The sequence below is a fragment of the Lontra canadensis genome, unplaced genomic scaffold, assembly GCF_010015895.1.
Source record: "Lontra canadensis isolate GAN:19392208 unplaced genomic scaffold, GSC_riverotter_1.0 scaffold46, whole genome shotgun sequence".
Lineage (NCBI taxonomy): Eukaryota > Metazoa > Chordata > Mammalia > Carnivora > Mustelidae > Lontra > Lontra canadensis.
The window spans coordinates 15,457,557-15,480,154 of record NW_022631040.1 but is presented as its reverse complement, the minus strand read 5'-3'; the positions used below and the strand labels follow the sequence as shown (position 1 = coordinate 15,480,154).

At 49.3% G+C, this 22,598-nt stretch overlaps 1 protein-coding gene across 4 annotated transcripts in view; it reads left to right on the top strand.

The window, feature by feature from the left end:
* Window positions 1–22,598, top strand: part of PBX1 (PBX homeobox 1) — a 167,382-nt gene that overhangs the window by 25,848 nt on the left and 118,936 nt on the right. Inside the window, exon 1 of one of the 4 annotated variants that reach the window (XM_032872993.1) lies at window positions 8,551–8,569. The exons of the other annotated variants lie outside the window; for them this stretch is intronic. The gene's annotated coding sequence lies outside the window, so the exon portion shown is untranslated. Of the gene's footprint in view, window positions 1–8,550; window positions 8,570–22,598 lie in introns of those variants that run through there. 4 annotated transcript variants of the gene reach the window in all.

The following is a 22,598-nucleotide window of genomic DNA, read 5'->3' as shown; positions in this document are numbered from 1 at the left end:
AAAACTTGGTGTTCGCAAAGATCCTTATTCCTCTCTGACCTTTCCCTCTGTGTGATCGTAAATGTGGGAAGGCAGGGGACTTCAGGGTGGTGGTGTAGACGTGGGGCAGGAGATGTGTCAGGACAGCTGGATTGTGCATGCACTGGATTCCTTGGTGTAGCTTTGTATCACTGGAGTTGAGCTTCAGTGGTGGGACGGGGGGAGGGAGAGAGAAGGACGCACACAGACATCCGGACACATATGTAGACACACAGACACTAGGACACAGACACACACACAGACATCTAGACACACACATGGAAACAGACACACATAGACATACAGGCATCCAGATACAGAGAGACAGACAGACATATAGACATACAGACACAGACATAGACCCACGGGCACTCAGGTACACACATACAGATAGATACAGAGACACACAGACACCCAGACAGACCCACACAGACACACAGGCATTCAGATACAGACAGACAGACAGACAGTCAGATACAGACACACACACAAGACACCCAGATAGGGACATACAGATGCACATACACAGAACTACAGACAGACAGACACCCACGTACAGACAGACACACACAAAACTAAACACATATGGACACGTAGACGTTCAGATACAGACATATGGACAAAGAGACACACATACATAGACACAGAGACACCCAGATACAGAAACACAGACATACAGATACAGACACCCAGACACGTACACACACACAGTGACTCTGCTGATTATCATGTGCCTAAACTCATTCCAGCGGAGATGACCTGTTAGCCAAGAGCCCAAGCTGGCCGGAGTCGGCTTCCTTTCTGAACCGAGAAGCACAGATACTCTCAGACCCGAGACAGGTTGGGAAGGAAAAGGATTGGTTCGTCCTCTGACCTTTCCTGACCCTCTTCTCCACACAGATCCAACGGCACCCACGCGGACCCAATCAGCTTGTTACAGTGGGCTCTGGCATTCAGAGCAACTTTCCTACAAATCTCTTTTTATTGGCATTTCCTCCAATTTAACCATCCCTGAATTGCATTTGAATCAGTTGAGAGCAAGAGAGAAGGGGAGGAGGCTCCCCCCCTCGCTCTTGGAAAAGCAGCTCACAACCAGCTTTATTTGGTAAAACGCTGCAATAGATGCTTGTCAGAAATAATTTATTCCTGTTAGCTGTAATCTGAAGGAAAACAGATACAAGTCCTATAGTTAAAAAAAAAAAAGTAAAGTAGTCTTGCTTTCGCTGACAGTACAAAGGTGTCATATACAAGAAAGATTGACACAGACCAAGGGGTCTTGTGGGAAATATGATAATAACTATAAAGAAGACAGATTATTCCCCAGTTGCCAACATTCAAACCTTTTTACAGTCAGTTCAAACATATAAAACTTTATTGCTCTAGCAGAAAGGGGAACAATTTCTGGTTGCACAGCTTTCCCAGGGCTGGGTTTATACTGTCTGTGTTATTGCTCTATAGTGGCATTTTAAAGTTTATTGAACAAGACTTTTACAATTGAAGGAAGTATATAAAACTGTAAATTTATTAGATTTTTCAGGATAAGTGCCCTTTCTAGTTGTGCTCAAGAATTCGGAGCTATGAGAAACTGCTAGTTACAAGACTTATTAATATTAAAGACTGAGAGGACGCACATTTTATACCTTAACTGATCTCAAAAATAATATTATTATATTACGGGGCATCAGAGCTCTGATGCTATAGAATTGGATGGATACCCACATGTAGGACTCTGAGTACCAGACGTGTTTATTTTTCACTGGCTACAAAGTTCGCTTTTGTTATATCTTACTTTATTTGATTTTAACGCAGTCCTTCAGGATACTCCTCTGTTCACTAAAGGATGTCTTGGGGTGGTTTTGTTTTTTGTTTTTTGGGTTTTTTTTTTTTCCCGTCAGATCCTTGATGATTTCCCAGCATTTGTTGGTGGAGGGCTGGAATGTGAGTATGGCTGCTGGGTTCATTTCAGGTGAAGTCATATATCGTGGCGTCCCCCCACAGCAGCTATATGTTCCAATAATCACGCTACTGAAAAGAGTTCCCTTTTACGTTTTTCAGCTTTTCTCATTTTTTATTTCCTAAAAGCCTTTTAGGGACATGACTTGAGGAATTTTGCAGTGTTGGTGATAATCTATATCATGGTTTCCGACTTTCTGCACTCTAGAGTTTTTCGGCCGGAAAATTCTTCGCTTTGGGGCTGTGCTGTGTGCTGTACAATGTTGAGCTGAATCTCTGTTCCTTACCATAGTAGCCAGCATCCCTGTTACTCCGCTGGGACAGCCGGAAATGTCTCCAGACATCGCCAGGTGCCCCCCTGGGGGGGCGTAATCATCCCTTGTTTAGAAGCACTCATTTATACAATATTATAATATGTCTTGGAAAAAAAAATTTTTTTACTGTAAATAATGTGGGTTGTATCTGGTAATTAAAAAAACAACAACAACAAACTATAGTTACCAGATATGGTAAAGGATGGGCTCATTTATTTTCAGAAATACCTGACTACGGACTTCTCTTAAACAGTGTGTTACCCGAAGACTGTAACAAAACTCGGTTTTAAAATGTTACATATAACTTCTCAGGACCTCGTTGCCATATAACAGGAAATACCCTGTTTGCTTGCCTAAGGCCCAGGGCATGTGTTTACATGAGTTCATCTCTGAGTCTGGGTGCGTCTTCTTTCTGTGTTGTCTTCTGAGTCACCACTTACGAATGTCAGCCCCTTTCACTTTGCAGACGCATGGGCAGAATCCAATGTATATATACACACAGACATGCTCCTACTGTGTGCCCTCACAGCAAAGGTTTTCAGAAGTACAGAGACATTATGCTTCTAATTTTCTCACTTGACGTGTTTCATTTTGAGGTACCATCAACCTGCCTTTAATTTTCAATTTGTGTTCGAGAATGTTTTTTTCACCTCTTCAGAAGGTTCTATTAGTGGATGCATTAAAAACATTCAAAGAAGTTGTTCATAACACCTGTTCACCTTCATGCCTCCTAATGTTATGTAAGTGTCTACCTGCGAATGGCACTTTGATCTGAGATTTTGTGTTAATTTGCCTAATGGCTACAGCATTTGCAGAGTGATTAAAACAGGATGTTGTCAGAAGAGAGTAAATTAGAACAGGCCTTTCTTTTTTTGTTGCTCGCATTTTGGACTTATACGTTTGCTTTTTTCCCCCCTTTTTAAAAAAATCTTAGACACTTGTGACTTCATGAGGGGTACCTGGAAAGTGTCTTGATTCTGTTGTTATTTTGTGGAGCCACTGATCTTTTCTGTCCCCGTGGCCTCAGGTGGTTGGTGATGCTAGCCGTGAGGCGGTGTCTTTTCTGCTCCTCTTGCCATCTCTCTAGGTCATTGGGCCCCTGTGGGTGCCTCAGAGACTTTCTTTTGTGAAGATGTGTGACGTCCCTACGAAGTGTGGTATAACTCGCTTTAGTCACTAGATGTTGTTCTGATAAGCTGGATATGAATACATGATTGGAAAGCAGATCATACAGTGGGAACGCTGGTAGGTCTCGGTAAGACACCTCTGGTGATCCAGGGGTCAAAAGATGTCTTCACCGGGGCGCCGGGGTGGCTCAGTGGGTTAAGCGTCTGCCTTCTGCTCAGGTCATGATCCCAAGGTCTTGGGACCGAGTCCTGCATCAGGCTCCTTGCTCAGTGGGGAGCCTCCTTCTCTCTCTGCCTCTGCCTGCCTCTCTGCCTGTTTGTGCGCACTCTTTCTCTGACAAATAAATAAATAAATAAATAAATAAATAAAATCTTGGGGCACCTGGGTGGCTTAGTGGTTTAAAGCCTCTGCCTTCGGCTTGGGTCACGGTCCCAGGGTCCTGAGATCGAGCCCCACATTGGGCTCTCTGCTCAGCGGGGAGCCTGCTTCCTCCTCTCTCTCTGCCTGCCTCTCTGCCTACTTGTAATCTCTGTCAAATAAATAAATAAAATCTTTAAAAAAAGAAAAAGATGTCTTCACCATCGTCCCTCTAGTTACATTTGGTTTCCTTAAATCTTAATGCACCTTGCTTGAGTTTTTAAACTACGAATACTAATACTAATATTAATACTAATACTAATACTAAACTACTAATAACCCTATCTGTGTGGTAGTCATTGTGAATGGCCGCTGTGGGGTCACACATGAAGAATGTGCCTGTCTCTGAATTTGGCCATCAGAGAGTGTGCTTGGCCCCTCGTTGGAGGGCTCGCACCCCTACAAATGATAGTGTCCACACTTCGTGGAGTTACATCACACAGTCTCCGATGTGAATTGTAATGAGAGCCTGGAGATGCGGACACACTGAGTCAGGCGTACACGACCTCCCCACCCCGCCCCCAACACCAAAGCCCTCTTGGTGAAGAGGGGAGTCGCCATCGGGTCCTGGTAACTTCTGGATTCTTAAGTCCTGCCTCCAGGTGCCACAGCAGGGGTGGCCGATCCCAATCTTAGAAAAACTCCCCACCGGGTGAAGGAAGCCGCGAACCGAGACAGGAGCCCCAGGTACAGCTCAGTTCCCGGACAGAGGTCGGTCCCCTGCTTGTCCCGAGTTACTGGACATCCTTGGCCAGGTCGCCACCTGCAGCCATGGGTCGCCAGGGGCTGTGGACACTTCGAGGCTGAGAGGGAACGAGCAGGGAAACACGAAACAGCAAATGTCAGGGAAGGAGTAAGCCCCGCGTCTGTGATGAGACCTTGGGTATTCCGACCGCGGCTCCGCCGACACCGAGATCAGAATACAGATTGCAGGGGGGAGCGGCTGTGACACGAAACCCAGGCTTAAATCTTCCCAAGGTTTTAACGTGCCTCACCGTATGAATATTTTGTTATTTTATTTGGCACCGTTCCCGCAGGAGGCCGGGAGAGAGAGCGTCGGCTGGGCGCGTCCCAAGATGCCACAGATGAGAACCGCGCTGTGGCTAATGGGACGCACGCCCTGGTGGCCGTGTGTAAGGATGTGTCCGTGTATGTGTGTGGGGGGGGAGGGTGAGTGTGTGAGACGGTGGGAGAGGGTGTGAGAGACTGTGATACTACAAGTGGGTGGGATAGTGTGTGAGGAGTGTGTGTGAGACTATGAAACAGTGTATGTGAGTGTGTATGTAATTGTGTGTGTGTGAGCGAATGTGGGCAGCAGAGTGTGAAAGAGTGAGCATGTGCGTGAGAGAATGAGAGTGTGTGTGTGTGTGTGAGAGAGTGGGGGGGAATGTGTGTGTGTGAGAGACAGTGTGTGTGAGAGACAGTGAGCCTGTGAGAGAGAATGAGTGTGTGTGAATGTGTGTGTGTGAGTGGAGGGGGAATGTGAGTGTGTTAGAGACTGTGTGTGAGAGACTGGGCATGTGTGAGTGAGTGTGTTTGTGAGAGTGTGGGGAGTGAGTGTGTGAGACAGTGTGAGCATGAGAGCGTGTGAGAGCATGTGCACGTGCGCGTGCCCAAGGGCACAGATACCCTGTAATCCTGCTTCATGGAAGGCCCGGATGCTAAAACCAGCCGAGCTGTTGGTGAACTCACTTGGCTTCCCGGGGAGGAGGAGAAGAGCATGACCCCCCTGCGATGCCCTGAATTTTAGGCCCCAGCGCCTGCCCTGGGAGGGCAAACGGTTTAAGAGTCTCCAAACGAAGACGCCCTTCCTGGGAAAGTGAGGAAACCCCACAAGAACTTCGGGGCCCGGAGGGACCGCCGGACGTGCGAGCAGGAGAACGCCTGCTTCGGGAGGGGAGGCCGGGCTCCTGCTGAACGCGTGTCAGGGCCGCAGGGAGCACGTGCATGGCCCGCCCCGCAGGTGCTTGAACTTGGGCAGAGCTCCCTGTAAGGACTGGGGGGAGCGTGCGCTTCGCGGTGTGCGGGCCCACGGGAGGCCCTGATGGAAGGACGGAGCCCTGGCAGAGCCCCAGAGAGCTGCAGGCACCCAGGGACAGTGCGGGGGCGGGGGGGCACTGACCAGGTCCGTGGAGGGCGAGACCTTAAGTGGCTTTGCCGGAGAGTGACTTGGCCGCAGATCTGATCATCTGGCTTTCGCTTTCCCACACGGGTCCGCATCTGGTAGGTCATGCCGTCTCCTCGCCAACTGACGAGGCAGGGTGACCCCGCCGAGCACCGGCCACAGGAGTGGGGGTCTGATGACGCAGTGACCCTTGGAGTGCGGGCACAGCAGGGATTGGAACCGGGGTTCCTGGCTGTGGCTCTGTCTTTGGTCTTCGCAGGTTGACCACCAGAGGAGCTCTGGAAGGGGCAGAAGTGGGTGAGTGAGGGCTAGTCATCGGAAAGAACTTTTTATCAGGTGACTGTTAGGCGTCAGGCTCTGGTCAAAGTGCTTTTAACAAGTGTAATCATCACAGCACATCTGTGGCAACAGGTATCTTATCCTCATTGCAGAGATGGAGAAACTGAGGCTAATTTGCAAATTGATTGATTGATTTTAGAGAGAGTGAGAGAGCAGAGGGAAGTCTCTAGCAGACTCCCCACTGAGCACGGAGCCCGACACGGGGCTCCATCTCACAACCCCGAGATCGTGACCTGAGCCGAAACCAAGAGTCAGACTCTTAGCTGGCTGAGCCAGATGTCCCTGGAGTCAGGTTTTTTTAATCAAAGCTGTCTCCAAAGAACGTGGCCTCGAACACACCCACTGGGACAGGTTTGGCCTGAATCTGTTCCTTCGCTTGAGCTGCCACTTCCCGAGTGTTCACTGGGTGTTGGGTTCCGGGCTAGGTGCTGGGGGTACAGACTGGAGGAAGACAGGGCCCTGGTCCTTCGGGGGCTCACGGTCACGGGGACACCCACGCTCATCGGCAATGGCATTGTTGCCGTCAATGTTCTGAGAAGGTTGGACACGGTCCATAGGGGTGGCCGGTCAGCAGAGACAGGATGGCTGCATCCCACCCAACTCTTTATGGTTCCCTTTGTCGAAATCTACTGCCCTGAAGGCCTCCTCTGCCTCCATTGTTGACTCCGAGAGAAGCTGGCCTTCTTTCCACAAAAATGGAAGCTTTGTAGGGGAAGGGAGGGGGTGGTGGTTGAAATGGCGAGCAGACCCACCGGAGAACTAGGACCAGCTGCTTATTGCAGCAAATCCTCTAGTCTCGTTAGCCCCAATTCGTGGCAGAACAAAGCCGGGTCCATTGAAACAGAAAGAATAAGTAAACAAAAATAGAAAAGGAGAAAAAAGCCCACTTTAAGTTGAATAAAGTACCCCTGAACCCACTCATGAGTTCAGAGGGGGATTCTCCTGTGTCCAGGATATTTTCAGATTCTGATGGTAATGAGGGGAAGACCACTGTGACCTTGAAACTTGGTCGGGGGCACAGAGCTGAAGACCACCAAGACCTTGAACCCGGACCACCCACTGCAGATGCCTGCATGGATCTGCCGGCCGGTCTCTTGGGGCTCCTGCCAGGCAACCTAAGCCCTAGATGGGAGGGCGAGTGGAAGGGTGAGAGCAGGTGTTGAAAAGCCATGAAAAAAAGAATTAAAACAAAAATGGGCCTCAGGCTCATTTCAGAGAGCAGCAGGACCTCCCCTCCCTCTCTCTTTCTCTCTCTTTGAATTTGATATTATTACAGGAACGTTATCACGGACTCAATTTCTACTCGATAGTGGAATAGCCACCAGTCCTGGGGGGGGCCTTCTTGTGAGCCCCTGTAAATCTGTGGAGGAGTGCAGGGGTGAAGCGGTGCGACTCTTAGACCCCAGACAACAGCATGACAGTGTGTAGCCTGGGTGCGAGCAGGTCTACACAGTGCTGGCCAGGGAGCTGGTCACCTGGGTGGGAATCATAGCCTCGTTTGGAGGATTAAATCAGCAGGTGTCTGTAGGATGCTCTGGCTAGGTGCGGTGTGTACACCGGGATGCTATAAATACCAGCTCTTGCTACCGTTTCTTCCTGGGATAAGGACAAAAGTAGGAGAAGGGAAGAAAAGGAAAGCCAGGTTGAAGACAGTAAATTTCTTCCAGCGTTGAGCAGAAGAGTGGACAGTGATGGCCGAGTCCATGGTGGGGAACACCGGCGTGTCTCTTCCTTGGTGCTGCACTTGCCCTTGCCGGCCACATCTGGTCTGCCAGGTGGGAGCCTGTGGGCCATAGTGGGGAGGGCAGGCTGGGTCTGCCGCCGGCCGCAGGGACGTGTGCTCGCCTCATACCCTCTTGCCCTGGGCCCTTCCTCCCTGCTTCTCAGCCCCTCTCCTTCCACTCACTTCTGCGGACACAGGAGGAGAAATTGAATCACTCCCTGGAAGGACAGGGCGGCTGTAGGCCATGTGCTGATGGTGACCCGGGGCCGCGCTGTCAGCCCCGGAGACATCTGCTGACCTGGAGGCAGAGGGACGAACACTTCCAGCGAAACTTTGACCAGCGTGATTTCTTTTGTGTTCTGCCACCTCCCTCCCCTGCAACCTGCCAGCTAGTTGAGTGCCTGTGTCAAGCCTGAGAAACAAGTCTGGCACAGGAGAGCATGGGGAGAAGCCAGGTTTTGGAAATTGCTTTCAGGACACAACATCCCCACGAGCACAGGCTTGTCCCCATGAGCGTCCTTGAGCTGGATGCGGCTGTCTCTGTGTGAAAAGGTGAGGGACATGGTATAAAGGCTCCATTGTAAATGTCCAGCCAGTGTGTTCCGAGAGCCTGCTACCTGCCAGACCCTGGGCTCGTTGGCGGGGGGTGAGGGGGTGGGGAGGTCGCAGGGAGGAGTGGTCTCTGAACACCCTTGACCATGAGGATGAGCTCTGGGTCCGGTGAGCAGGCAGGTTCCTAGAGTGAAATTGGGGGCTGAAGAACAGAGACAGCTGTATTGGTCCCCACTGTTCCCCTTTGCTGGTTTTTTTTTTTTCTTTCTTTCTTTTCTTTTCCATGAGGGCATCAGAAAGGTCCCATCTGCCTCTTAGGGGAGGGTCATGCTTGGTGACTGGTAGCATCTGGGGTTGGGTCCAGTTCATTATGCCACCCAGAATAGCAAAGCGGTTGAGGCGTTGGAGACCAGGGAAGGAAGAAGGGATTTATTTAAAAAAAAAAAAAAAAAAAAGACGCTCGCCTGTGCACACGCACACATGCACACACACACACACACACACCCCAACCCTGCTGCCAATCGGGTCGCTCTCTGTCTGCTGTCTGCAGGCTGCTGCTACCCACTCGTTACAATTAAAATGAAGTGTCCGTCAGCGGCTATCTTCTCTGTGTGGCCCATATGTTTCTGAGCTGATACTGTCCGGATTATTCTGTTCGGGAAAACGATAACGGCTGTTTATAACCTTGGCAAAGACTGAGGCCTAATCAGGCTGGAGCACATTTTCACCAACTGGCTGATAACAGGCTGTTAGCAGCCTTATCGCTGGGGAGAGATAGGCCAAAATAAGCAGATCTGTGAGCACAGGAGCCCAATCGAGTGGTACACACTCTGGCCCCAGCTTTATTTTTAGATTCCCTTTTCCCGGTTGATATCAGAAGGCGCAGAGGAAGGAGGTGGGGTGGGTAGTAATGTGTGCCCCTGTGGGCTGTTAATCAGCACGAGAGGCAGAGGGTCAGCCCGGCTTCCAGTGCTCCGGGCTCCCTTCAAATGAGGGAAAACACGTGCAGGTCTTAGGAGACAAAGGAAGGGAAGGGACTCGGTTTCCCGGCCTGGTGTGTGGGCTCTGACGCATCTTCCCGCTGTTGGAGTCTCCATCCAGACGGGCGGGCATAGGTCCTGGGCGCTTCCCACATTCTCTCCTGCTGTAGGGACCGGCTTGTGCTCTCTGTCTTAATCCATTTGCCTGGACATCTTCATGGTATCTCTCCAGAATGACATTGCCTGCCCGGTTCATCATCCTCATACAGGCTCGGAGGCCACACAATGGGTCGGGGCACGAGGAACACAGGCAGGTCCGCAAGTGCAGAGAAAGGACATGGCGTGAGGCTCGAGGAAGGGTATAAACTGAGGCTCCGTGATGTCTTGGCTTGATAACTGGTCTTCAGCCCTTGGGGAGAAACTGTGAATTTCTCAGAGAGGTCCAGGTTCCTGCCTCTTGGTGTAGCCTTCCAGGAGAAGCCCTTTGAACTTGTGCCTATGCAGGGATACATAGAAGCAAAAATCCACAGCTAACTTTTGCTTCTGAAATAAGTTACATCTGGGCCTTGACATGTGTGCGGTGCCAGAGCAGTTATGGTTTTATGTATGTATCATATATAAAAAGATATATATGAGGTTGTCAAGCATGTGTTGAACATAAAATGTAGGAGGGAAGCTGGAACAGCAATGGCAGCAGACGTCATAAAAAGAAGGGAAGTTTGAAGGTATTGTTTGCTGTGGACGGTGCAAGTCTGGTATTTTCTCTGTTCATTTTGCAGAAACCTTGCTCTCCTAAGGAGCAGTAGGCATTTTCCTGTCTGCTCTGCTTCCGTCTGTCTGTCTCTGTCTCTCTTCTCCTCTTTCTTCCTGTCCTGTCCCCGCTCTCTGCAGCTGCCCCATTCCTGATTCACTTTTGTCTGCCTGAGACTGAGCTCATGGAGTCAGGTGGCGGGAAAGAGGGGCAAGGGGACCGGTGCATGGGGGAGGGGGACGTTTTCAGGGGCACACAGACTGAAGTAAGCACAGAAGGCGGCAGAGAGCTTTATTACCATTATCATGCAAATCTCTTTACAAGGCTCCCTTTATCCGTTAATCTCTGAATAGCAGGACCGTTCCTATAGCCTGAAATAAGAACCACCTGTGCCTCTGCAACCAAAAAAACACGGTATTACAGACAAATGATGTGTGGGAGCAGGAGAGGGAAAATTAAACATAAACAAATCCAATCTTTCTGTCATTTAGATCTCCATCGATGTGATTTTACAGCTCACATGGTGCAAAATGGTCAGCTCATTGGCAATTCAGGGGGACGTCCCCCAAGTTGAGAGAAACCTCTCTGGGGAGGGTTGGAAATGTCAAGAAATTATTCAACAGTCTGTTTGTAAAAATCCACACAGAGGTTTTTCCTCAGACTTTTTATTCTCCTTTTTGGAGGTTAGTGCCCATAAATGGAATTTGAGTGATTTGGGTGAACATTTCAGAGTCACTGGTGGATTCAATATAAAGGAATCTTTTACATTCTTGTCGCTGAATTCATCGTAATATAATATAGAAATCTAAATCTGGAGGGGACCTTACGTATGATCCAGGTCAGTCCTCTCACTGTCTGATAAACCTTTAATTGAGAGTTCTTTACACGTAGTCCACGTCCCCATTTGTCACATCGCCCATAGACGGCTACATTATCTTTGGAGCAGCGATTCTTACATGAAGCAACATAGCTCTTGCAAACACTTATTACCCTGTGTTATAGGCAATTAGCAGGGGCTGCAGGGAGATGTAGGGAAGGGCTCCAGCTCTCTGTGCCACCGTTGCTAAGACGGCAGAACACCAGCTAGAAAGTGCCCAGAAGTGAACATATCCTACTTAGGGCTAAGCGTCTTCTACAAGAAAACAGCAGAGTGCCAAAGGAATGGAATGGCTTCCATATTCCTTTCAGTAGGACTTTCTAAGTGAGCGGAGTAACAATTCTCCTTCAAATCTGTCAAGAGATTGAGTCCTTCCATTCTAACCACCAAACGTTATTGGTCACAAGTATCAGAGTCATAGAATCTTGGACCTGGAGGAATGCACTATAAAGAGCTACCCCCTCCTCATTGTAGACGAGGAAGGTGAAGCCCCAGAGAGGGGACCGGACCTGCCCCATGAGTCCGAACCAGGGCTCCAACTAGGGTTGAGGATGGCCTGCCCTCTAGCTCAGTGCTCTTTCATCTTTATGATGACTTTGTAGGATGACTTCGTTGTGGGATGAAGAATTTAAAATAAATCCCTTAACTGTCCATGCCACCGCTCATCTATACTCATCTATAAAATGAGGATCATAATTCCCCAGTTGATTTTTAAGTTCCTCAAGAGCTGGGACTGTGCCATCCATCTCCACCTTTCCCCCGGGCACCTGCCATTATACATCGAGCCACTCAGTAGAAGTTGACTACTGACTACTGACTATTTGAATGAATGAGTGAGTGAATGAATGAATGAATGAATAGAACTTTTAATTGGACTTCCTGAATGACGACTCTTCCATTAAACGATCTTTCTAAGTTGGGCGCACAGTCCCAGCCACTTGGTTTATAAATCTCCTTCAGCAGAAACAGCGAAAAAATTGCAACGAGGTCTTTGGGAGTTGTGACAAGCACCTCAGGACTGCAGTGGCCTGCTTATAACCGGGGAATGTTGTTGTTGGTTTGCCTTGTGGTTGGTTGTTCATGAAGCCTGTGCTCCTGAGGGTCAGGTGACTTTGAGGTTCTCAGAAGCCGGGGCCCAGCGACTTCTTTGTTGTCCAGGAACCTTCTTTCCATGTTTCCCGGTGATGGAAGGGAACCTCGTCTGGGACCCCTGGCGGAGACCTTCTTCAACTTGCTTCCTGCTGTTGCTTAGTGTCTAAATGATACCGGGATCCAGGTGGGAACTCGGTACATGGTTGAGTTAAAGTAGGTAGGTCAACTTTGGCTTCACTAGCCCGGGCCTTGGAAGTGAGAAGCTGGATTGCAAATCTGAATTACCTGAGTCAATTCCCCTGACTCAGAAATCCTGCCCAGGATACCCTTTTCCCCTCAAAGCATACATTCTGTCCATCGGTCAAAAACCTGTATCTTAGGACCTCGACTCCCACTGCCAAGGCCCTTTAATCCAGGCTTCTCTCCTCCTCACCCTGAGAGGACTGCGCACAGAGGCAGATGGTCCACTAGGCTTCCGAAGGCAGCCATTTGGAGGGTCAGAGGGCAAGGCAGAGAGATTACTTGGGGGGTGTGTGGGGGAGTGAATAACAAAATTGCAGTTCTGTTGAATCGCACTTGCTTCTCTGAGGCACGTGGACGGGTGTATTTGGGTCATTACATATAAAGACACTCCGCTTATGAATGATGCCAGCAGGGTGTTTTCAGATCAGATGGAGACCTCCAGGGAGGGGCGGTGACCTCCAAGGAGCGCGCCTCTCTGCGCATGCCTCTGGACACACCGCTGTGTGCCAGGCAGCCTGCCCTGCCCGAGAGGCGGCATCATTCATTGCGACATCTTCGAGCCTTTCCTAACCATTCTGTCCCTTAAGACGCCTGAGAGTTAAATAAATAATAAGATCCTTAGCCCCTTGAACGGAATAGGAAGACTAAATTTTGAAAGATTAGGCAGTTTGGCCCCAGGCAGGATGGGCAGAGACAGCACGACCTGCTGAACCCAGCCCAAGCGCCGATGGCCAGAATTCTTCCTGTAAACACGTTCATCATGGGGGGTCGCCACACGGCTTCGCGAGGGGCTCTCAGTCAGTCTTCAGACTGACATTCACCACCTGTACGTGCCTGCCACCGAGATACAGACGGTTAAAGAGGAAAAGAAAAGAAAGACAGACACAATTCCTTTCTTGTAAGACCTGAAGACACCATCGGGGTGACAGCTCCATGTGGAACGTAGTTAAAATGTGAAATATTATGATACAGACCGTATCGGGTTTTGGATGTCGGAGAGCGGTAAAGCTGCAGGCTAGTGGGGGTGGGGAAGGGAGCTGGGGCTCTGAGTTGAAAATTGAAAAATGGGGCGGGGGGATGGCGGTCAGCACAAGGTGGACGAATGGGTGTTGCATTTGAGGCCAAGCAAGTCAATAAAGGCAGAAAGATGGGAAAGAGAGTGATAGTTTCCCTTCTGATAAATAGGACATGGTAGTGGTTAGGGGTGTGCCACTGTGGGAGGGACAGCTGAGGGGGACGGACGTTTTCGCAGCTGCCAGGGCGGGATGCTTTGGGTCTGACCTGCACAGTGTGGCATTGGGTTTACGTTCTTGGGTTTCTTGGGAGCCTCTGCTTCAGACCAGGCCATGGGATGCGTTTCTTCAACGACTTTTATCCACCTGGTGTGTGATGCAGTCAGAACCAGACTTGGGGAGGAGGAAGGCCCTTCATGGCCCCAGGGTGAATCCAGACCAGCGAAGGCAGCCATATTGGGAAGGAGTCCTTGGGTGTCCCAGTGGCCCCTCCCTTCCAAGACGGAGCTGTGCCTAGGATTGTCAAGCAGGTGTTCAAATAAATAATGCATCTAAAAACACTTCCAGCAGCAGCTGGGACCGTCTTAGTAGCTCAGGATAGTGGGAGTACATCATCTCGGCTACTTGGGCAGGTGTGTGTTGGCTCCAGAAAGTTAGAACAAATGCTCTCTAGACACATCCCCTACGTGGACGAGGGCCCCATTTCTGACGGAGAAACAAAATGAAGCATTTATTTCATCGAGCCCTGCCCGGAAACAGGTGTGCCTTGGCTGAGCCCATCAGTTCAAAAACAAACAAATTAATCGGCTTCCACTAGGGGGAGACTGTGGTTTCAGAGCACTAAGTTGGAATTAGTAACACCTGCTCCTGTCCAGTTCTTGTGCGTCACAGTACCTAGTGTAAACCTAGGAGAGGATTAACCTCCGTTAATAATCAGAATCAAGGTGACTCGACATATTAGCGATCTATTTAGCATTTGTGTGTCAGATACCGTAGGTATTGTTTTATTTAATCCTCAAAAAATATCAAGATAGGTAACCATATTCCCCTTTCCTAAATAATTCTGAATGGTTCATAACACTTAAAAACTTTGCCAGGGATGCATAAAACTTAAGTCATGGAATTAAGTCTGATTCCTGAGCTGTGATTCTTTAGTAAAAATATGAACTTGCCATTAACAGCATGTTTTACCTTTTTTTTTTTTTTTTTTTGACTCCAAACTTAGACGTACAGATTAATAGAGAAAAATATCTTGTGGGGAATCTGGGTGGCTCAGTCAGTTAAGCGTCTGCCTTCGGCTCAGGTCATGATCCCAGAGGTCCTGGGATGATTCTCTCCCCTTCTCTCGCTCCCCCATTCTTGTGCTCTTTCTCTGTCAAATAAGTAAATAAAATCTTGAAAAAAATAAAAGAAAGAAAAATACCTTGCACTGGCCTTGTAGCATGTTCAAGGCAATTTTGGAGAATCCAGATTGTTTTCTGCAAAAGGATGTTACCCTCCACCCCCATAAAGATAACCGTGCTTGGGGTGAAAATCAGCTGCCACCCATTGAAGCTCCCAGTTGGATCCCATTTGGGAACTCTGGGAGGTCAAGACGTGACCTTCCTCATTTTGGAAGCTGCTTCTGTAGGTCGAGCCCTGGCACGTGTGGATCTAATAGGAATATGTGACAACCAGGAATATTTAGGATTTGGGGGACAAACGTGGTCTTGAAAATGATTGTGTGGGTTCTAGCCAAACCTTAAATCGGTCAGGTTTCGGGGATGGGCTAAACCCACCTTGGCTACTTTGTGGAATCAAAGCTAATGACAGAGGTGGCCTGGCTGGCCCTCACCAGAGACTCCGCCGTGCTTTTGATTTCTCTGATCATCTGGACTTGATAGAAAGAGGCTGGAGAGAGCCACAGGCTCTTTTCTTTGTGTCAGGGATGCGTTTTGAGAGAGCAGTCTGTTGCAGCATTTCAGAGTTTGAAATGTAAAAATGTCAATTGCAAAGAAGACAGAGGTTAGGTCTTTCGGAAACCGAGACTGTCGTCCCATGTTCCCAGTCTTTGTGGTCAGCCCCCCTCCCTGGCATGGAATCACACTTGGATTTGCTGAAGGAGGTGGGGCTGACCCTCCGGAAGTGGCCAAATGACAACCTTTTGGTTGATAACAAAAGTGTTTCAGAATTCTACCAGCCTTGCTCCTGGCCAGTGGCCCCGTCAGATCTGATAAACCGCACAAGCTGGGGGCTCCTACGAGTGCAGGGGAGACCCACACGGCCACGCTGGTGTGTGAGAGCCAACAAACGGGCAGGGCAGTGTCCCCCTGAGCAAGCGACGCCACACTGAGCCATTTTTCTCTGCCCTCCCTCTCATGCAAGTTTAAATCGGAGGTGGGGTTAGGGGAAATTCCTCCATCTCTGTACCTCGTCCTGGGAGAGGGAAGGTTGGGAGGCTAAGGCTTTGATGTCTGCCCTAAAATGTCACATATGTAGCCCCAATTCCAAAGGCGTTGCGACTCCGTGACGACCGTTTGACTGGAACCTGGACATCTGGGAGTGCTAGCTGTTTTCACTTGGCCTGAGTATCTGCAGGCTTCAGGCTGTTCACTGGAGTTGTAAATAGCGTATTTATAGGAAACCAGAGAGTAGATGTATAGGGTGTAAGAATTATCCGGAGACTTTGTGAAAATTGCACATGTTCTAGATCAGAGTCTTGGGATGTGGGGAGGCCCAGACCAGGGCGCTGGTGAAACGCACAAATGATGCCCAGATGATTCCATGTTGTGTCCCAGGGATGGAGGTCCAGCTTTACATTGTTGCCTTATTATATGGCAACGTTGTTTTTGTCCTGTGCAATGAACATGCCAGTGATCGCCACTCTACCTACCTTTGAATTTGGAAGTGTTTGGGCTCCTGAAAGCCCATGGGGGTATGTCCGTGTGTGTGTGTGTGTGTGTGTGTGTGTGTGCGCGTGCGCGCCCGTGCCCATGGGGGTATGTCCGTGAGTGTGTGCGTGTGTGTGTGCGCGTGTGCGTGCACGTGTGCCCATGGGGGTATGTCCGTGAGTGTGTGCGTGTGTGTGTGCGCGTGTGCGTGCGCCCGTGCCCATGGGGGTATGTCCGTGTGTGTGTGTGTGTTTTCTAAAGCACACGGCCGGCTGCCGGCCCTGTGACATGTGATCAGAGTGATGTGGACGTGCTAGCCTGGGCAGACCGACCCTCCCCGGTTCACCCTGCCCGCAAACCCAGGCAACATCCTCAAGGTAAAGCTCCGAAATCCCATGCTGACCTTTTCGTGAAGCATTATAATCAAGTTGAACATTTCCAGTTGTACCACAAATGCTTGCCCCATGGGAAAACACTTCCCTACATTTTATGACAATTGATTCTGATTTTGAGGAGCTAATTTGTATTGAATGCAAAACGTCCAGCCTCCCATGGAAACCGGAAAGTCCCCATGTCCAGACGGTTTCCAACACCGTGTTTTTATTATAAAGACAGGGCAAACAATGAGAGATTGTGTTTTCTGTTTCAGAAAATCCTTCCTTCATTGTTCTGCATATTTTAATTTTCTCTATTTCTTTCTTGCTTTCTTTTTTCTTTCTTTTTTTTTTTTTTTTAAACACTCCTATGTGTCCAGTGCCAGGAGGCAATTTTTAGATGTCTGGGCTCATGGGAAACTTCACCCTGTCTGGATTCTCACTCCCAGATGGCAGAAGCTGCTGGATCTTTGTGTTTTCAGGCTTGTGTTGCGCCAAGGATCCCTGTGTGAACGTGCTGACCCCTCTGAGAGACTCTTGTGCTCTGTAGTGAAGTCAGCCTGTCCTCCCTGCGGGACAGTTCTGGTCGCAAAGGCAGCAGTGCTCCTAGGACTGTGTGATGAACGCAGGAGCCCTGGGGTCTCCTAACTTCCTTTGGAAGAAGTCACAGAAATGAAAGCTACTACTTCTCAGGCTCACATCTGCTGACACCAGCAGGAGCCCCTCAAGGATGCCTTCTGCCAGAGCCCAAACGAGGGCTCGCGTGGAGAACTCTCATTGAGGCCTGAGCCCCCCGCACCCCCAGATCCAGCTGCTTGTCTTCCTCAGTGCGAAGTGCACGTGGTGTTGGGGAAGGCGTGTGGCGGCTGCCCGTTACGGTATCAGAGATGCCCAGTGGAATGTTACTTGTGTGGCTTGACCTTCTCTGGTCCAGGGGAGCTGCGGTCAGCTTAGGGCTTCTCAGGCTTCCTTGCTGAGGGATACTCAGCAATGGTCATACCCCTATTGTAACAAAAGACAGATTTTAAGGGAATCCTCTAAGGCAGGGGGAGGGGGCCTGTTTTTCCAAAAGAAGGTCAAGCTCCCTTGGGAAAGCATTGTCTTCTACTTCCCCGGACCAGTGAGGAGCCTGCCAAGGGAACTAGGGCAGCTGCAGTGGTGTCTGAAAAGGCTTCTCCTGATCCCAGGAGTCTGTAAGCATTCTCAGGTGCGTGGCCGACTGTCTGTTCCTATTTCTGGAATTTGCATCTTGGCATTGTCATGAAGGGGGCTTTTTCTGGTTATGCTTTGTGGTAGAAAGGTCAGCTGTGCACCAGGGAATATGGGACTCTCTGCTTTTCTCCCCCTCGGGCCCCGGAGCAGGCATTTGACCTGGATGCCTATGATCTGGGGAGTGAAAGGGTGTTAAGACTTTCTCCCTGATTCTCAGTGTGGCCAGAATTCTCTTTAGGGCACTGCTTCAAATCTGTGACTCCAAAACTGGGTGCTGTATTTGGTGGTGGTGTTTTTTTGTGTTTTGTTTTTGTTTTGTTTTTTGCTTCCTACAGTATTGGGAGATAATGAAGGTAGACGCATAATGACTTAAAAGCAAAAACAATTGAATTCTTTTGAGCTATGGCGCTCTGCTAGGACGGTGCAGTTTTTTCCCATCGTGGAATACCTTCCAACACATTTATCTGGATTCCTTCACTTTGCCATTTGCTGTCATTGGCCCGAAAGAGCAATTTACGAAAGGCTCACTGATGTTCCCCAGGTTTGAAGGCAGAGTGCTCTACAGATCACCCTTGCACTATGCAGGGATTGGGGGCAGCAGCCCCCTACACAGTTGGAAACCCACGTATAACTTTTGATACCCCAAAACATGGTAGCCTACCGTTGACCCAAAACCTTACTGATAATGTCAGTAGTTGATGAACACATACTTTATATGTTATATGTGTTATACACTGTATTCTCACGAGAAAGTGAATTAAAGAGTTAAGAAAATTGTAAAGAAGAGAACATACATTTATAGTGCCCTAGTGTAAAAAAACCTGTGTGTAAGTGGACCTGTGCCATTCAGACCCACGTTGCTCGTGGATCAGCGGTGTTTAATTTCTCATTAGTAGCTCACCTGTGGTTCCCCCTTCTCTACCTGGCTGCCGTCGGAACATGGGGAAACCCATCCGGGGATTAGCTGGGGTGCATATGTTCAATTAGAATGTTTTATATGTTCATTTATCCATTCATTTAACAAAACTTTATGGAGCATCTTTTTGCAACAGGCTGTATTTTTCTTTTTTTTTTTAAGATTTATTTGGGAGGGAGAGTGAGTGAGTGAGAGAGAACACTAGAGTGGTGAGAATAGCAGAGGGAGAGCAGACTCCACTGAGCTGGGAACCCGATGTGGGGGTCGATCAGGGGACTCTGGGATCATGACCTGAGCCAAAGGCAGATGCTTAATCAACTGAGTTACCCAGATGTCCCTCCTCCTCTTCTTCTTCTTTTGATTTTATTTATTTTTTTGACAGAGACTGAGAGAAGGAACACAATCAGGGGGAGTGGGTGAGGGAGAAAAAGGCTCCCCACTGAGCAGGGAGCCCCATGCAGGGCTCGATCCCAAGACCCTGGGATCATGACCCAAGCCAAAAGCAGATGCCCAACGACTGAGCCACCCAGGCGCCCTCTCCTCCTCCTCCTTCTTCTTCTTTTAAAGATTTATTTATTCATTTGACGGAGAGAGAGATTGCAAGCAGCACAAGCAGAGGGAGTGGGAGGGGGAGAACCAGACCCCCCTGCTGAGCAGGGAGCCCAACACGGGGCTCAATCCCAGGACCCCAGGATCATAACCTGAGCCGAAGGCAGATGCTAAACCAACTGAGCCACCCAGGCACCCCACGACAGGCTATATTCTAGGCATTAGGGATAACAATGTGAACGGAAGAGACAAAATCCTTGTCTTCATGGAGCTTCCATGTTAGTGAAGGAAATAGACAATAAACATGAAAGGATGTGGTGTCGGGCAGTACACTATCATTTAGAGTACTAATGCCTTAAGCCCAGCTTTGCATCTTATCCCTAGACTGACCCTTGGCTCTAGGCTCCCTGGCAGGTGGTCCCCTGCATGGGGCTGCCTGGCTGTCACTGATTATATGTATCTGCAGAGCTTAAGCTCAGGCTCTGTAACCATTTCTGCTACAGGATCTTCTTGCCGCTCACTGAAGCCTTAATCTCGTATGCCGCGATCAATGGGCGTGTGCCTTTCCCACTCGGATGCTCATTTTTTAATCCTTACTGCCTCCTTCAATGTCATCCTGTTCCATTTTTCTTTATAGACTTTCAGGTCTACTGTACCTGCTGATTACTTAGTGGAGAGTGCTGGGCATCTCCCTTAATTAATTCCATCGATTTCAAATCCCACGAGGTTTGAGGTCCTTAGACTCCTGAAGCGGCTAAATGGAATGTCTAAATTCCAACCTTTGCCTTCGACAAATTGTTTTGCCACAAAGTTGCTGGGGGAAGTGCTGTGGTTTTATTTATTTGAAAGAGTTACAGAGGCGTGTGCATTCTTAACTGGGCTTTTTGTAGATGAGGTAGAAGGAAGAAAGGGGCTTGGACCGCTCCCTCTTTCTCTTTCTCCCCTTCTTCCCCCACTTGCTTCCGTGATGCTGACTGAGCTGGGGCGCTGTCTGCCCAGCCAGTGGTTTCTTGAATTCTTTGAAGAAGGGTCTGTCAGTCAATCCAGGACTTCTCTTGGTGTAGTAACCACATAGGGTTTTTCCAAAAGGACACAGCTAAAACCTATGGCAGTGACCTTGTTGAGTGATATGCATGTGATTTCCTAATGCTCCCTGTTAAGAGGAAGTGGGGAATTTCTGGGAAAGGGTTATCCACTTGGGTGCGGCATCATGAGGTTGGGAAGAACAGTCCATCTCGCCCATGAAGGTGAAGAAATCAGCATTGCTGGGAACTTCAGAGATCCTGGCCTCATTTTCCTCATTGTAGAAATGGATCAGAACTTACACTGACTCAGATCTTGGCTTGCGCCGGGCCCCAGATTAGGCTTCCTGCGCACGCGGTCTGCGGATGATTCGATGACCGGCTGGATCGGGCTTATCATGTGCTGCCACCGGAACCCCGTGGCCAGCCCGGCTGCGCTCGGAGCATTGGCAGCAATCAAAGAGTTAATGTGGGCTCCATGTGGGTGGTGGACAAACTGTTGGGGCTGGAGGGAGAGATCGACAGATGAATGCACCCCCTCCTCCCCAGTGTGCCATCTGAGCATCTGAAGTTGTGTGCGTGGTGGAAGGCCAAGAAGCACGTTCTATAGAAGGGTGTGGACTGCTCTGAAAGGACGGCTTCCTTTCTGCCCCTGCGGCCGGCCTGGCAGCAGAGCCCAGCCCTGCCCGCCGCTGGGGAAGAAGACTGTTGCTATGCGCCGGAAGCTTAATTTTATTATTGCTCTTCCCTATTTAATGTCTGTCTCTCAGGCAGCTGGTGATGTTTTAATGAAGCTGGAATTGTATAGTCTGTAGCGCTGGGTGATCATAAGCTACCGAGTCAGAATCAAATTAATAATTCATGAAATTAAAGTGTATAATTAATTTGAACCATGCAGATGAGAAGAAGGGCCGGCACCCACAGCCTGGAAGGGGCTGAAGAGTGGGGAGTGTTTACCCAGCTCAGCTTCTGTCCCCAAATAGCGTCAGTCCGCCTACGGACAGGGGGTCACGGGGAGCCCGTCCGTCTGTCCACCTGCACACATGTGCTTCCTGGAAACAAGATACACCTTTGCCTAAAACTTGAACCAACCTCAGAAGCTCCAAGCATTTTAATGGGTTTTGTTCAGCCTTCCCAGACCTTGGAAGGAGCTTATTCCAGCCAGAAGTGAGATGGTCAGACGTTACTGGGTTACGCAGCCTTGTAGCAGGGATCTGGTGGAAAGTACTATCAGAAGCTTCACTCCTGGGTGCAGACTGTAGAGACGTAAATTGATTCCTGAAATGTAAGCCTTCTGTGGAGCATCCGATCCCTTGTATATCTGCCTCATGAGTGCACGCACACGCACGTGCACACACAGATACACAAGTGCACAGGCGGACACACACACATAACACATGCGAATGACCTCCTAGACAGCAGCAATGATGTGTTTCCCATCCAGCATCTTGTTGTTGTTTTTTTTTTTTCTCCCAGATGCCCTCGGCCTGGCAAGAGCTTGAAAACATATTCTTGATGCCGTTGCTAGCAGCAAAGTGAAGGGAGAGGAGCCCAGGTGCCTCATTTTTGGGGAGGGGACTGGTGTGATGCCCAGGTGTGATGCTCCGCCTTTCCTGTGTTGCTCCGACGTTTGTCTCTCTTGCCTCTCTGGGTGTAAGAGGTAGGGGTTCTGCTGTTGACATCACTTGCCGGGCATGGTGCCTGCGTTCTGCAGACGCTGACTGGGATCCCTCCGTTGTATCTGTACGGGATGCCTGCACCAGTCCTTAGTTTTGAAAGACAAATGCTCTGGTACTCTACTGAGGGAGGGGTCTCTGGGCTGTGCTTTTCATTAGAAAATCCCTTCTGGTGTTTCAGCCTCCTAAGCATGGCATCTCCTTTTCCCAGTGGAGGCTTGCAGAGAGTGAGAAAGCAAAATGGGGAACCGCAAGTGTCCGTTCCTCTTTGTCAGGTCTTTGAGAGTTCTTGTTCTAAAGGGACAAATGATTGGAAGCCGTGATACAGACTAATAACGCATAAACCCCCAAAGGTTTGGGTTGCACTGAGGCTCTGTTGACTTCACAGTCTTGAGTCTTCAGAATGTTTATTTGTCCCTCACACAGAGGCTGGCTCGGTCTGCCTCTGTTCACA